The 14350-nt window shown below is 41.3% G+C and overlaps 1 protein-coding gene across 3 annotated transcripts in view; it reads right to left on the reverse strand.

Annotated features, from left to right (window-relative positions):
- The window catches only part of DOCK8 (dedicator of cytokinesis 8), a 245115-nt gene that overhangs the window by 103932 nt on the left and 126833 nt on the right, over window positions 1–14350 (reverse strand). The gene's annotated exons all lie outside the window — the stretch shown is intronic.

Here is a 14350-nt window from a genome sequence, read left to right on the forward strand (position 1 = left end):
ACTCTAGGACTTTCATTACACCACTTTTAGACTTACGGGGGGACGGGGGGAGGAGGAACTGTCGACACTTTCTCATTGATGGACTACAATTTGAACATCAAACATGAGGTCTTTGTATAGAATACCTATTGTAACTACAAAGAATCCATCTTTGAACTTGAACTAACTAAATGTTCAGAGCTCCTGTATTTCAGACTACCTTTTCTATTACATCAGTCCCCATCCCTTCTTTTTTTTCCCCATCCCTTCTTTTATGAGATAGATTAAAAGTTGCTCTTTAGTGACAGCTTGTTAAGCCAGTATTCCTATAAAATAAAGCAGGACCTCAAGCTGGGACAAAGAGAATGCTACCTTTTAGAAAGAGTTAAAAGCATCTGAGCTCTCCATAAAACCCACGTACTTGTTGAGGAAAAGTTCAGTTAGTTTTCAATGACAAAAGACCTAAAGGGAAAGCTGGGATATTTATGGTCTTAGGTTTTATCTAGATGAGGTTCCCAATGAAAAGAATCACAAATACCCAAGCATTTGAAACATGCTGGGGGAAACTGACTGCTTTAAGAACAAAATAAATCTCTCTCCAACTTTGCTTCAAACTTTTTTTAAAGATAACTTTATTTAGCTGAAATTTTACCAGTTAAGATATCCACGTTACCAAATACTTTTTTTGAAACTCTGCTTAGCAGATTGAACATACTGGGTGGTTTATATATCATTCACTCACACTTTAGTATGAATTAGTTTACTCAGTTCCTGTTCTTCTTACAAAAAGGTTAGATTTATGGACTGTAGTGTGAGAAAGGAGATAAAAAGGATGACAGGAGATTTCCCTGGTGGTCCAGTTAAGGCTCCTTGCTTCTGATGCAGAGGGCATAAGTTTGATCCCTGGCTGGGGAACTATAACCCCATATGCCACAGACACACACAAAAGGATTGTGGGGTAATTATTAACCATGAGACACTGCTTTGGGGAAGATCCTCAGTTGCTTTGGGTGTTAAGGAGAGTGACAAAGTAAGGGGAAGCTGGGCAAGTTCCCAAATCCCAATTTTTTATTTCAAAATTTGTTCTATAATTTCCGTAAACTTGATACTGACAATACAGTCAAAATGTTCACTGATTAACTGCAGCTTTTCCAACTCCCAGCTAATACCATAGAACGCATGATGTGGTTTTAAGGTCTAAGTTATTTGTATATTCTTTGTAAGTCTCACTTAGGGAGGGCTCAGAAATTTGTTAAATAGGTCAAGCTTCAGTTGGTTTAGTAGAACACTGTTTTCAGTGGGTTTCTTTTTGGATGAATAGAAAATACATTACATTATTTATTTATTTAAGTTAATGTAATGTAATACATTCAGTTCAGTTCAGTTCAGTCTCTCAGTCGTGTCCGACTCTCCGCGACCCCATGAATCACAGCACGCCAGGCCTCCCTGTCCATCACCAACTCCCGGAGTTCACTCAGACTCTAGTCCACAGAGTCGGTGATGCCATCCAGCCATCTCATCCTCAGTCGTCCCCTTCTCCTCCCGCCCCCAACCCTTCCCAGCATCAGAGTCTTTTCCAGTGAGTCAACTCGTCGCATGAGGTGGCCAAAGTATTGCAGTCTCAGCTTTAGCATCAGTCCTTCCATTAATTTAATTCTACACAAGCAGAGATCGGAGCTACTTTAGCAATATACATTTCAGATATCTTGAAAAACTCTCCCTTCCACAGCTATATTTTTCATTTCAGTCAGAAAATTTATATAAATTATACATGTATATATATATATCCCTGCATACATATAAATAGATGCTTCAGAGGTGAGTCAGTAGTGGGGTATAAGGGGGTGTGGGGTAGGTAAGGTGCTACATGATAGGAAACAGGATAAATGACCCCATTCCTTAAAATTGGGTTGGCCAAAAAATTTGGGTTCTTTCCGTAACATCTTACGGAACAACCAGAACGAAATTTTTGGCTAACCCAATATATACAGCTTAGGGCTTTTTCCCTACTACTCTGAATCTAAGACAACTTGGGAAATTTGCCTTAACCTGGGTGAAAAATAAAACACGTTGTGCCACATAATAGGTTTGTTTCTTTGGAGGGTGTGTTAGTGAGGGCTGGGGATGGGGACTCCTCTCACCTTAGAGGATGTGTGAAGAAGTTGTTAATTTTCTATAGGGAGAATGTACTGCAGATGTCCTAGAAACATACCAGGCTGATGGGAACACTCTCCACAGGGAGCCTGGTCCTCAGCATTGGGGAAAGTAAACCATGTTCCCTCACCCACCTTCCCACCTCCCCACACTCCTTCAAATTCATACAACTGGAGTGCTTCAACTTTTGGTAGCTTGGTTAAGAACTCTGGTAGCAGCTTCTGAAACAGCTCCGGATGATGCCTGACTCCTGCTGTGTGTACCCTCCAAAGCTCCCTCCCCTGAGTGTGGGCTGGACCTAAGAGACTCCTTTCTAACTAGAAACTTTTCTAATCTACTAATCTAAGCGAAATTACATTACAAAAAGACTCTAGCTGTATATTCTTACTCTCTCTTGCTTATTCTGAAGCCATCAATGTTGTGAGCTGCTCTACTGAGAAACCAATATAGCAAGGAATTCAAGGGGATCTCTTGCCAACAGCTGCTGCTAAGCTGCTAAGTCACTTCAGTCGTGTCCGACTCTGTGTGACCCCATAGATGGAAGCCCACCAGGCTCCCCCTTCCCTGGGATTCTCCAGGCAAGAACACTGGAGTGGGTTGCCATTTCCTTCTCCAATGTGTGAAAGTGAAAAGTGAAAGTAAAGTCGCTCAGTCACTCGGCCAACAGCTAGTGAGGACTTAAGGCCCGTAGCTTAACAAACCAAGAAGAACTAAATATTGTTGTCAACTACAAATTGGCACTTGCCAAGATGGTTGCCAACGACTGAACAACAAGGGCATTTGCCATCTGCCTCTGCGGAGACTAAACCCTACACTGTTGAAGCTGATGACCTTCAACACCCCCTGAGGGAGTTCAGGGTGCAGTAAGGTACTCTGTGCTCCAGGCAATCTGGTGGGACAGGTCTTTAGATAGATATTTTACCAACAGATTTTATGATCCCAATCCTTGCATCTCCTCATATCTAGAAAAGCATTAAATTTTTTCATTGTGACATCAGATCCTAGCAACAAACTTTTTGTAAAATGAATGCTTAATGGTATTCAACTCCCCCTTCACCAAAACCTTATGCATTGACTTTCCCCATCTGCCGCTTTAGAGCAGTCTCTCAGAGCTATCTGAGGCGCTGCCTCCCGGGTTGCAGTCCTCATTTTGCCCCAAATAAAACTTAACTCACAACCCTCAAGTTGTACATCGTTTTTTTAGTTGACATTGTCAACAACCTCATGAGTGAGCTCATAAGTGAATTCTCCCCTTGCTGACCCCTGGGGTGATCCCAACCTTGACTAACATCTTGACCATGGCCTTTTGAGAGCCCTGAGTCAGAGGCACTCAGCTAAAACACATCTGGATAAAATACAGAAGCTGTGAGATAACAACTTTTCATGCTGCAAAGTTTCAGTTAAGTAGCAACAAGTAACTAATACAAGTATGTACATTTTTAAAAAGTATGTTAGGTATTCACTGATATTTAAACATGGGATTCCTTTAAAAATGCTTTACCTTGCAACATTTCTGTCTCTTAACTGTATCTCAGATTTATTATTGCTTCTCTATGGGATATAATGTCATGACTACCTAGAGAAAATAATCTTAATAGCAAAGTAGCCTCCATGGAGCCCATCCAATTACTAACTACAGAACCTTGAGCATTTAAAAATATACAAATAATTTTTCTTCAGGTCTCATTTTGATTCTGTTCACTGAATTAATTAGTGTTTCTTAAGGACGCTGTGACAGGTCAAATAAAAGTGAAGAAGAATGCTAAAAAGTACCTACCACAAATACCTTCCTTTTCCCTTGAAACATAAAAATTTTAATGAAAGTTTCCCCCAAACAAAACAAACATTTCAACAATATTTGGCTTTGTGAGAATCTTAAAATTTAAGTTTAAAGACACCATTTTGATGCCAAATCTGGGTTACATTTTTAAAAAAGCCATGAGGTAGAACTGTCATGTGGAGAGCTAACATGAACCAACTTGCATGTTCTTTTGAGAGGCAGAGGCTGCACATTTTTTTCCAGGCTTTGCAAATAGTTTCCTAAAACAAATCTGCCAACTGACAAAAATTCATACACATATAAGAAAATTTCCAAGTTTTGCTGTTGCTGAAACTGAATTTTTTTCTTTTGGTTTGAGGCAGAACCTTTATTAGTTCCCTACTCATTAAAAAAAAAAAGCCAATGTTTAAAATGACTGATTTTAATATTGGCAGATGTCTTGTTAAAGAAAATATTGGAACTGGAGGAAACAGCAGGACTACTAAGAAATAAATTGTTCAGATGCCACCAACAATAGAAATATATTCCTGCTTTGGGTACTTGGTGAGGGAGAAGGCTTGTCTGGGTTTTGGAGGTGGGAGAACTTGCAAGATCTCAGGTGACTGCAGGACAAAGTTGCATGTGTCTTTCTATAGATCAACTCAGCTGTGAGTCATTCTGGCGCCTTTAGGAGGCTGGGGTTTGCCTCCTCTTTGTCTCTCAGCACCAAGAATTGTGCCTGGCATATGGTAGGGACTCAAAAATACTGGTTAGGTGATTGCATCAACTTTACTCTTAGGGTGAGAAGTATTGCTTAGGTGGCAAGATTTTCAAAGGACAGGTAGCCTGCTCTACGACAGAGGGTGAGGAAAGAGGAAGGGAAGAGTTCTTGCTCCCATGTTCATACCAGGGTGACAAGTCCACAAGGAACTGTGCCTGCTCCCAGACCATCTGGAGGGTTGAGTAACAGTTGTTATGAACTTCACTTCTCCCTGACTTAGAAACAGGCAGTGCTTTGTCAGCTGCTGGCTTGGGATACACAAGGTTTTCATACTCAAGTTGGTTTCATTTCAACTAAACTTTGGGAGAAGACATTAGAGAGCATACCACAGAAGATGTATCCCGCTTGGGACTCTTGTGCCCAGAGCCTGAAATTAATCTAATGTTGTAAGTCACTCATGCTTCAATTTAGAAAAGGATGTTCTAAAGTCCAGAAGGGAGAGGATATATGTGTACATATGTCTTTTCATTTTGCCATACAGTAGAAACAAACACAACAGTGTAAAACAACTATACTCCAATAAAAATTAATTTTTAAAAAGCATGTTCCTTTGTTAAATAAATAAAAATTAAAAATGTAATTCCAGGAAAAGATGAGAAAGGATCTTTGAGATGGTCTTATTATTAAATATATAATTATTAGCCTAGGCATGGAAATCTCTTAAAAGTAATTAAAATGAGCCATTAAGTTGAGGAAATCAACTTCACTCAACTTTTATCTTCACTAAACTGTAATATTTATAGTTTCACATGGTTCTTAGTTTACATGGTTCTTAGTTTACATTTTGAAGGTTGTCAAACAAAGAACACTAAAGAGGTGAGGTGGAATAGCACAGTTTTGAAAACTTTATAACCTTTCTGGATTTTAGGCCAGTGGAAAAATGAAATTCATTTTTTAAGTATAAAAGGTACATGACATGTGACTGATAAGCCCTGGTTTTTAAAAAAGTTACCTTCTTACACTGTCAAAACTTAGCCGTTCCCTACTCATTGTTCTATTTTACTTTGTGCTGTGGGACCAGCCTGAACTGCCCTCACCCAAAACCCCAGGGCATTCTGGCTTCTGCAGAGAGAGGCCAAGGGCAGACTGTCTGAGACCTTAAAACCACAGGACATACATTACTGGAGAGATGGCCAAACACGTCACGGGAAGAGTGGCTCTATAGAGTACACAGGAAAGTGAGAACAAAGAATGAAAAACTGAACAGTAGAGAAGAGTCCTCCCTCCCCCAAATGGCAAAAGAAATAAGATGGAACAATTCCCCGAAGGACGGCTCATCAGAAGACAAGCCACTTCAAAGAGCTAATTTTAAAATAATAATTTAAAAAACTAACAGAAGTAGGGAAATCAAAGAAAGAAGGCTTTTTGAATTTTAGGAAGATGCTTCTAATCATCATCATCAAAAGCAGGCCCAGATTCACTGTCCTTTCATCACCCTTTCTCTGCTGCTTCTGTTCCCACCAACCTCACCTTCCCATCCAATGTAAAAACAGGATGCTTCATGAACCTTCCTGCTGAAATCTATGTAAAGGATCACTGCTGCTGCTGGGGCTGCTAAGTCGCTTCAGTCGTGTCCGACTCTGTGTGACCCCATAGAAGGCAGCCCACCAGGCTCCCCCGTCCCTGGGATTCTCCAGGCAAGAACACTGGAGTGGGTTGCCATTTCCTTCTCCAGTGCATGAAAGTGAAAAGTGAAAGTGAAGTCACTCAGTCATGTCCGACTCTTAGCGACCCCATGGACTGCAGCCTACCAGGCTCCTCCGTCCATGGGATTTTCCAGGCAAGAGTACTGGAGTGGGGTGCCATTGCCTTCTCCGAAAGGATCACTGGGGGAAAAAGAAATGATATTCATGCCAAGTGAACGAACAGAGCAGGATTTTTTGTTAGGACAGTTGTTTACAGGCAATAAGACTAAAGTGAATGAGTATAAACTACAGATTAACGGGGCTTCCCTGTTGGTTCAGGGGTAAAAAAATCCATCTGCCAAGGCAGGAGACACATGTTTGATCCCTGATCCAGGAAGATTGCCCATGTCTCGCGGTAATTAAGCCCATGCGCCACAACTACTGAGCCTGAACTCTAGAGTCTATGAGCTGCCGCTACTGAAGCCTGCACGCCCTAGCGCCCGAGCTCCGTGACGAAAGAAGCCACCGCAATGAGAAGCGCTGCAACAAGAGAGCAGCCTGCCCGGCACAGCGATGAAGACCAAGCGCAGCCGTAAATAAATACACTATATAATAAAAACAGAGTGAGAGGCTGTGACTCGTGGAATCAATGACATCAGTATACACAGGACCTCCTTAACACTACTTCATTACTGATTCTTTTATTTTTACGTTTGAAGCGGGGAGGGGAGGATGTGTAAGTATAATGAACAGTACAACCCCCAAATGAGATTTTACTCTCTCTATGCCACAGGCTATATTTATGCAGCCTCCTATCTAGCACATCTTTCAACAAAGTGCCAGATTTCTAAGGTATGACTTAACGATGAAAGAAGCTGACAGGGTAAGAGAAAATTCTTTGCAAAAAGTGCCAACAGTGATGTCTTGGGACACTGGAATACTTTCGCAGTCTTTCTCGGCCCTATGCTTCAAGGGCAAAAAACAAAATGCCCGTTTTCCTTTAATAAACCATGATTCCATCTGCTTTGAAATAGAAAAGATACCTAGGTGGGTCTCAATCTAGAAAGTGAGTAAATTCTGCCCTCAAGTGGCTAAATGTTGTACTGCAAAAAGACTGTGGCAAAACCTGACATGCTTGCTAAGTAATTTAGGTAACCAGTTCCCTCCTGGGGTGTTTTCATTCTTCTAAAAAGGACGTCTGAATTTTAGAGCAAAGCATCAGAAAAGTGGGGATTATGCTCATGATTTATTATTGAGATCAACTTTCCAGAGGAAACTGTGGGAATTTAATTATCTGGATAATTTTGGAACCAAGAATTCACTTAATTCAAACGATTAGATTTTGCCTGGGCTGTCACCACTACTTCTTTAAGAAAGTGTTTGCTTATAATAAGCTTCGTGTTCCACAAACAACTGCCTTCTAAGTCTAGAAAAATCAACGATTCAGTTTTTGGGCTGTCTTACAGCTAAAACGGGGTTCAGTTCAGTTCAGTAGCTCAGTCGTGTCCGACTCTTTGCGACCCCATGAATCACAGCATACCAGGCCTCCCTGTCCATCACCAACTCCCGGAGTTCACTCAAACTCATGTCCATCGAGTCGGTGATGCCATCCAGCCATCTCATTCTCTGTCGTCCCCTTCTCCTCCCGCCCCCAATCCTTCCCAGCATCAGAGTCTTTTCCAGTGAGTCAACTCGTCGCATAAGGTGGCCAAAGTATTAGAGTTTCAGCTTTAGCATCAGTCCTTCCAATGAACACCCAGGACTGATCTCCTTTAGAATGGACTGGTTGGATCTCCTTGCAGTCCAAGGGACTCTCAAGAGTCTTCTCCAGCACCAAAACGGGGTTGCTGCTGCTGCTGCTAAGTCACTTCAGTTGTGTCTAACTCTGTGTGACCCCACTGACAGAAGCCCACCAGGCTCCCCCGTCCCTGGGATTCTCCAGGCAAGAACACTGGAGTGGGTTGCCATTTCCTTCTCCAATGTGTGAAAGTGAAAAGTGAAAGTGAAGTCGCTCAGTCGTGTCTGGGTGAAGGGCTTCCCTGGTGGCTCAGACATTAAAGAATCTGCCTGCACTGTGGTATACCAGGGTTCGATCCCTGGGTTGGGAAGATCCCATGGAGAAGGGAATGTCAAACCATTCCAGTATTCTTGCCTGGAGAATTCCATGGACAGAGAAGCCTGGTGGGCTACAGTCCATGGGGTCGCAAAGAGTAGCACATAACTAAGTGATTAACACTTTCACTTCACTTTTAAAGGGTGAAAAGTAGGAATTTATACAGTAAATATATTTGCACATGTGTGAAAGTTTATATGAGGTTCTTCGTTGTAACATCATTTATAATGTTAAAAGATAAACAGCAGCTTAGATCCTCATTAGTCTGGGGTTAAATGAATCGTGATACACCTATATGATGAGATTTAGTGCAGGCATTAAAAAAAGCACAAGGTCATTCTCTATTCATATAGAAGTACTCTCTGTGTTCAGTACTCTAGTGTTCAGTGAGAAATCAAAGTGTGAAGATTATGTTATACTTGCGTTCTGAGAGGAAAAATGCAGGGTTGTACTGGCTTGCACATACATAGCTTATTTCTGGAAGGATAAACAAGAAATTGATTTTTAAAATGGCTGTTTCCAATTGCCAAAAATATGATTGAGCTGTGAAATGTACATAATTTTCACCTATTTTGTTCACTAGTATTTCTCCAGTGTCTAGAAAAGGGCCTGGAACATTGAAGGCATTCAATAATATTTGTGGGAAAAAATGAATAAAATCAAATATATATACATATATACACACACACAGATACACACACACATAGACTATCTCCAATGAGGGGAATTGTGCAGCTGGAGGTTAAGCATGGTATAAAGAATTTTCATTGTGCTTTCATGTACTTTTAAAATATTGAACTATTAGAATAGGTTACCTATTCCAAAGTAAAATTCAAACAACTAAAGAAACAAATAAGGATGGGGAGTTATTATTTGGAATAGTTATTTAAATAAGGTATTGTTTTGATGGTGATTTAGACAGAGTCAATCACATCATAAAACTATGAATCATTGATTAGCAATAACCTTGGAATACTTACAGCATCTGAGGAGCATTACACCATAAAAAAAAATTCTCCTCACAGGGAGAGGTTTTCTGAGTGTTGCAGATTCCTTACAGACAAGTACCTGCTCTTTGCCAAAGCCATCTACCTGGGATCCAGGCATACGCTTTCAATGTCAGGAGGATTAAGTTGCAAGGCACCCTCCCTCAGTTTCCAGTGATTTGATTCACTGGGGGCCTTTGGATGGCTCCAAGGAGTAGAAGAATTCATTAAGAGTGACAATGAAAGGGAGGGAGGAGAGGCTTTGATTCTCAAAGAAGGGTGTTACACTCTTAAGGCATTCCCCAGACCTCCAAGTAGGGATGGACACCTGCATTTCTATAAAGCTCTACAAACTAACTCTAAGGCACACTACCCTTCTGCCCCCACCCCCAAGACTGAAAAGATCCACTCCTGACAGAGACACAACTGGGCTCAGATTGGACAAAATGAAGTTCCTCTCAAGGATGCCATCCACTCTCCATTCCCTGACTCCTTCCTAAACACCTCCCCCAGAATTACTTCTCGTTTATTCCTTTCCTTAGAAATGCTATTCACTAAATTTCAACTCTAGTTCGTCATTCAAGACCAGTTTTCGCATTTACCCTATGCCATTCTATTTTGCCCCGTAGGATGCAAGCCTGGGAGCATTCCTCAGAATGCCACTGTGATTCCGGAGGCACCTCCCTGTTAGACCAGAGAGCAGGCGAGCTTTGAGAATGCAGACTTGTGGTCTGAGAATATTCAGCTAAAAAGGAGGCGGCCTGAAAACAGCTAATTATCCATCAAAGAAATCATGTTCTAACTGATATGCTTGTTCTCAGCAAGCACAGTCCTCCACAGCGAGTCTGATAATTGGATAAAGAGACCTCAGAGGCTCTTGGGGGCTGGGATGAGAGATGAAAACACACTTTATGTGGATTTCTCTAATGTAATCACCAGTTACAGGGACGGCAAGGAACTTAACAAGCTCATTACAACCTCAGCGCCTGTGATCTCCCCACAAACCCCTGTAACAGCCAGAGGATAAAATTCCCTTAAAGCCCGCATCTCCCGTTACCAGCTGCTGCGCCACATGGAAAATAAGCCAGGAGTTGGTTCAGACGTGTTCTTGGCCTAACAACCAGTATTTTCTTAATCTGGGCATGGAGAAAAGAATGCCAAACTCAGAATTGGATAATTCTGTTTATCAACCTAATTTTTCCAGCTGTTCTGCTCTGCTTTCAGAATGACTGTCCTTTTTTGTGATTTCTGAAAAAACTCTGGTGAGGGTCTGCTTCGGGACAGGCTTGTCTGACCCACAGAGGCTGCCCACGGCACTGTGGAAGCCCCAGCCCCTGGTCTAGGAGATGTTGGTCATTCCTGGAATGGGTACGTTTGGCTCTAGAAGTTCATCTCTTCCTCAGAGCAAGTGTTTGTTTTATGCGTGATCAACCCTCCTTGGCTCATGGGGATGCATCCACAGCCAGGCCCAGTTCTTTTATAACTGGTCTATCAGCAGATTATTTCTCAAAGCAATCTGAATAAGGGAGGGGCAGCAGGGCAGCAGCCACAGAGAATACAGCACGAATGGCGGTGCCCATAGTGAGCACCTGGAGGGGCAGGGCTGTTAAAAGAGGCACTTAAAGAGGTCGGAGGACAGGGAGACTGAGGGCAGGAAGGCAGCTCAGTCTACCCCAGACCAAGTTTATTTGAGGCCCCATGGCAGCTACTCCTTTAAAGAGGTAAAGAACCTGAGTTCTATTCATAAGGTATTAAGCAGAAACCCTAACCACCTGAGAATCCTGTAAAATGTGACTCTAGCCACAACTCACACTTCAAGCCAGACACCTGCCATGCGTCCATGTAATAGCTCCCCCCACTCAAGGGAGCTCTGAAGTTCATGCAAAAGGTACACAAACTGGAAAGCTGAATCCTGGCTTCGTCACTGTACGCATTCCTTGCTTGGTCCAATACATATATTCTCCACCAGTGTCAGGTAGATCAAATTTTTATGTGAAGCCATATTTCAAATTTATGAGGTCAATCCACTATCAAACAAAGAATTATTCCCAATTTGATCTGCTTGGTAAAGTTTAATTTTCATTTATTTGATTTCCTTAAAGGGATACAAAAAACGACTAGAATTACAGACATGGAAACAGCAAGATCAACAGGAAAAGCTACCCTACCTACCATACTCTTAGATAACATCCAGAAAAACAGGAATTGCCATCCCTACTGAAATAATTTTGGAAAATTCTTGAAGACAGAAGAATACCAGACCATTTTACCCGTCTCCTAAGAAACCTGTATGTAGGTCAGGAAGCAACAGTTAGAACCTTACATGGAACCTTACATGGAACAACTGACTGGTTCAAAATCAGGAAAGGAGTAGGACAAGGCTGTATATTGTCACCTGGCTTATTTAACTTATATGTAGAGTACCTCATGTGAAATGCCAGGTGGATGAATCACAAGCTAGAATCAAGATTGCCAGGAGAAATATCAACAACCTCATATATGCAGATGATACCATCCTAACAGCAGAAAGCAAAGAGGAATTAAAGGGCCTGATGATGAAGGTGAAAGAAGAGAGCGAAAAAAACTGGCTTAAAACTCAGCACTCAAAAAACTAAGATCATGGCATCCGGTTCCATCACTTCATGGCAAATAGAAGAGGAAAAAGTGGAAGCAGTGACAGATTTTATTTTCATGGGCTCCAAAATTACAGTGGATGGTGACTGCAGCCGTGAAATTAAACGACGCTTGCTCCTTGGAAGGAAGGCTATGACAAACCTAGACAGCATATTTAAAAGCAGAGACATTACTTTGCTGACAAAGGTCCATATAGTCAAAGCTATGGTTTTTCCAGTAGCCACGCATGGATGTGAGAGTTGGACCATAAAGAAGACCAAGCGTCAAACAATTGATGTTTTTGAATTGTGGTGCTGGAGAAGACTCTTGAGAGTCCCTTGAACAGCAAGATCAAACCAGTCAATCCTAAAGGAAATCAACCCTGATTATTCACTGAATGGACTGATGCTGAAGCTGAAGGTCCAATACTTTGGCCACCTGATGCAAAGAGCTGACTCACTGGAAAAGACCCTGATGCTGGGGATGATTGAAGGCAAAAGTAGAAGAGGCCAGGAGAGGATGAGATGGTTAGACAGCATCACCAACACAATGGACTTGAATTTGAGCATACTCAGGGAGATAACAAAAGACAAGGAAGTCTGATGTGCTGCAGTCCATGGGGTCACAGAGTCAGACACGACTTAGCGACTGATTGACCACCAACAACTGAAATAATAGTCTTGGGAGAGCTAAGACTTTAGACCACACCTGCTATTGATATGATCATGTAAAGAGGTTTAGAGACCTTTGTCTGAAAGGAGACTTTGATTTAAAGAGGAGGGGACAGAAAAGTCATGAGGTTACAGTTTCAACAAAAATGAGAAGATGAGGTCACCAAGGGTAAACTGAGTCAGCTTCCCAGTTTGACTTGGGCTCAGATCTGACTTGAGTCTCTCATTTCTGTTTTGCGAAATGGGAGTGGTGATGGAAGAAAGGGAAGAATTATTCTAGGACAGGATTACTGTCAAGACCAACCTAATCAAAACCACTACAAAGCATATGTAGACTAAAGAAACACTAAAAATTTAACAACAGCATGAGAAATTCAGACAAGATGCTCTCTCAGTTCTTTAACATTTTCACATAGTAAGATTCTGAGCCAAGTTTACCATAAATTCTCCTTCCTTAAACAAGAAATAAAATATGGTGGTGTGGGAGCCAAAAGGAGACCAAAGCTAAAGAGAAGTATTGTGTTCTATCACTCCTGAACAGAGACCTGGTTTTTAATGGGGGGGCTTTGGCATTTCCACAGTGCACAAAATAGCTAAAGAATATTCACTTTGCACTTGTGGGTCTGTTTCTCATGATGCCAAGTTGGGTCCACAGTAATCCGTTCAGACTTGTCCTCCTCGGCACTCCTACATTTCTGAATCAGTAGGTGTACTAATGCATTCTGAATCCTGCTGTGATGTAATTAAGGATAATGTTTGCAGCAAGGAGTACAGAGAGTTGTAAATGTCTCCCATGGGTGATTAAATGCTGAGGGGAAGTTGAATAACTATAGAATTCATTTGGTGCAAGTTTATTCCAATGCCAGGAGCATTCTGTTCTCCAGTTATAGAACAGGTTTCTAAAAAGATACACACAGCATCCACAAGCAAACATTTTCATGTCCTCATCTCCCTCTAGGGAATGGAGAACAGAAATTACTGCATCCCAGGAATGCTTATTTATCTAGGAGGAAGACTTGGGAATCAGAACTCTCTTACACTGCAGGCATGACTGCTAACTGACACAACTTTGGAAACAAGCGGTAGTGTAAATAAAACTGAAACTATATATTACTGTAATCCAGTAATTTCACTTCTAGGCACATTGCTTAGGGAAGTTTTCACATACGTGTACAGAGACACAAAGACAAAAATTCTCACTGCACAGTGTTTATAAGAGCCCAACACTGAAAAAAATATCAATATGAAAATAAGAAATAGATAAAAATATGACCACTTTACAGAAAGGAACACTATATAGTAGTTTAAAAGAATGACAAAACAAAAACACAGAAAACACACAAAACTATGAAATGTCATTTCTAGTGGAGAAAATGTACTTATTATAATATTCTTCTCTTCATTAAAAAAATCTTCTCAAAATAAAAGTATATGAGCAGCAATACTTATGGAAGATGGATGCTGACAAGCTCCCTCTGAGTCCCCATGTGAAGGACCTCCAAGAAACTGAAGCAACCCAACCTTTTGGACCTTTACTGCCTTAGCTCCATGCTATCCAACATGGTACCCACTAGCCACATGTAGCTACTTGAATTTGAATTCAAATTAATTAAAGTTAAATAAAATGATAATTTTAGTTCTTACACTGCAGTGGGTACATTTCAAATGC

The sequence above is a fragment of the Moschus berezovskii genome, chromosome 7 (genome assembly GCF_049115385.1).
Source record: "Moschus berezovskii isolate FMDL1 chromosome 7, NW_MosBer_1.0, whole genome shotgun sequence".
In the NCBI taxonomy this organism is placed as follows: Eukaryota; Metazoa; Chordata; class Mammalia; order Artiodactyla; family Moschidae; genus Moschus; species Moschus berezovskii.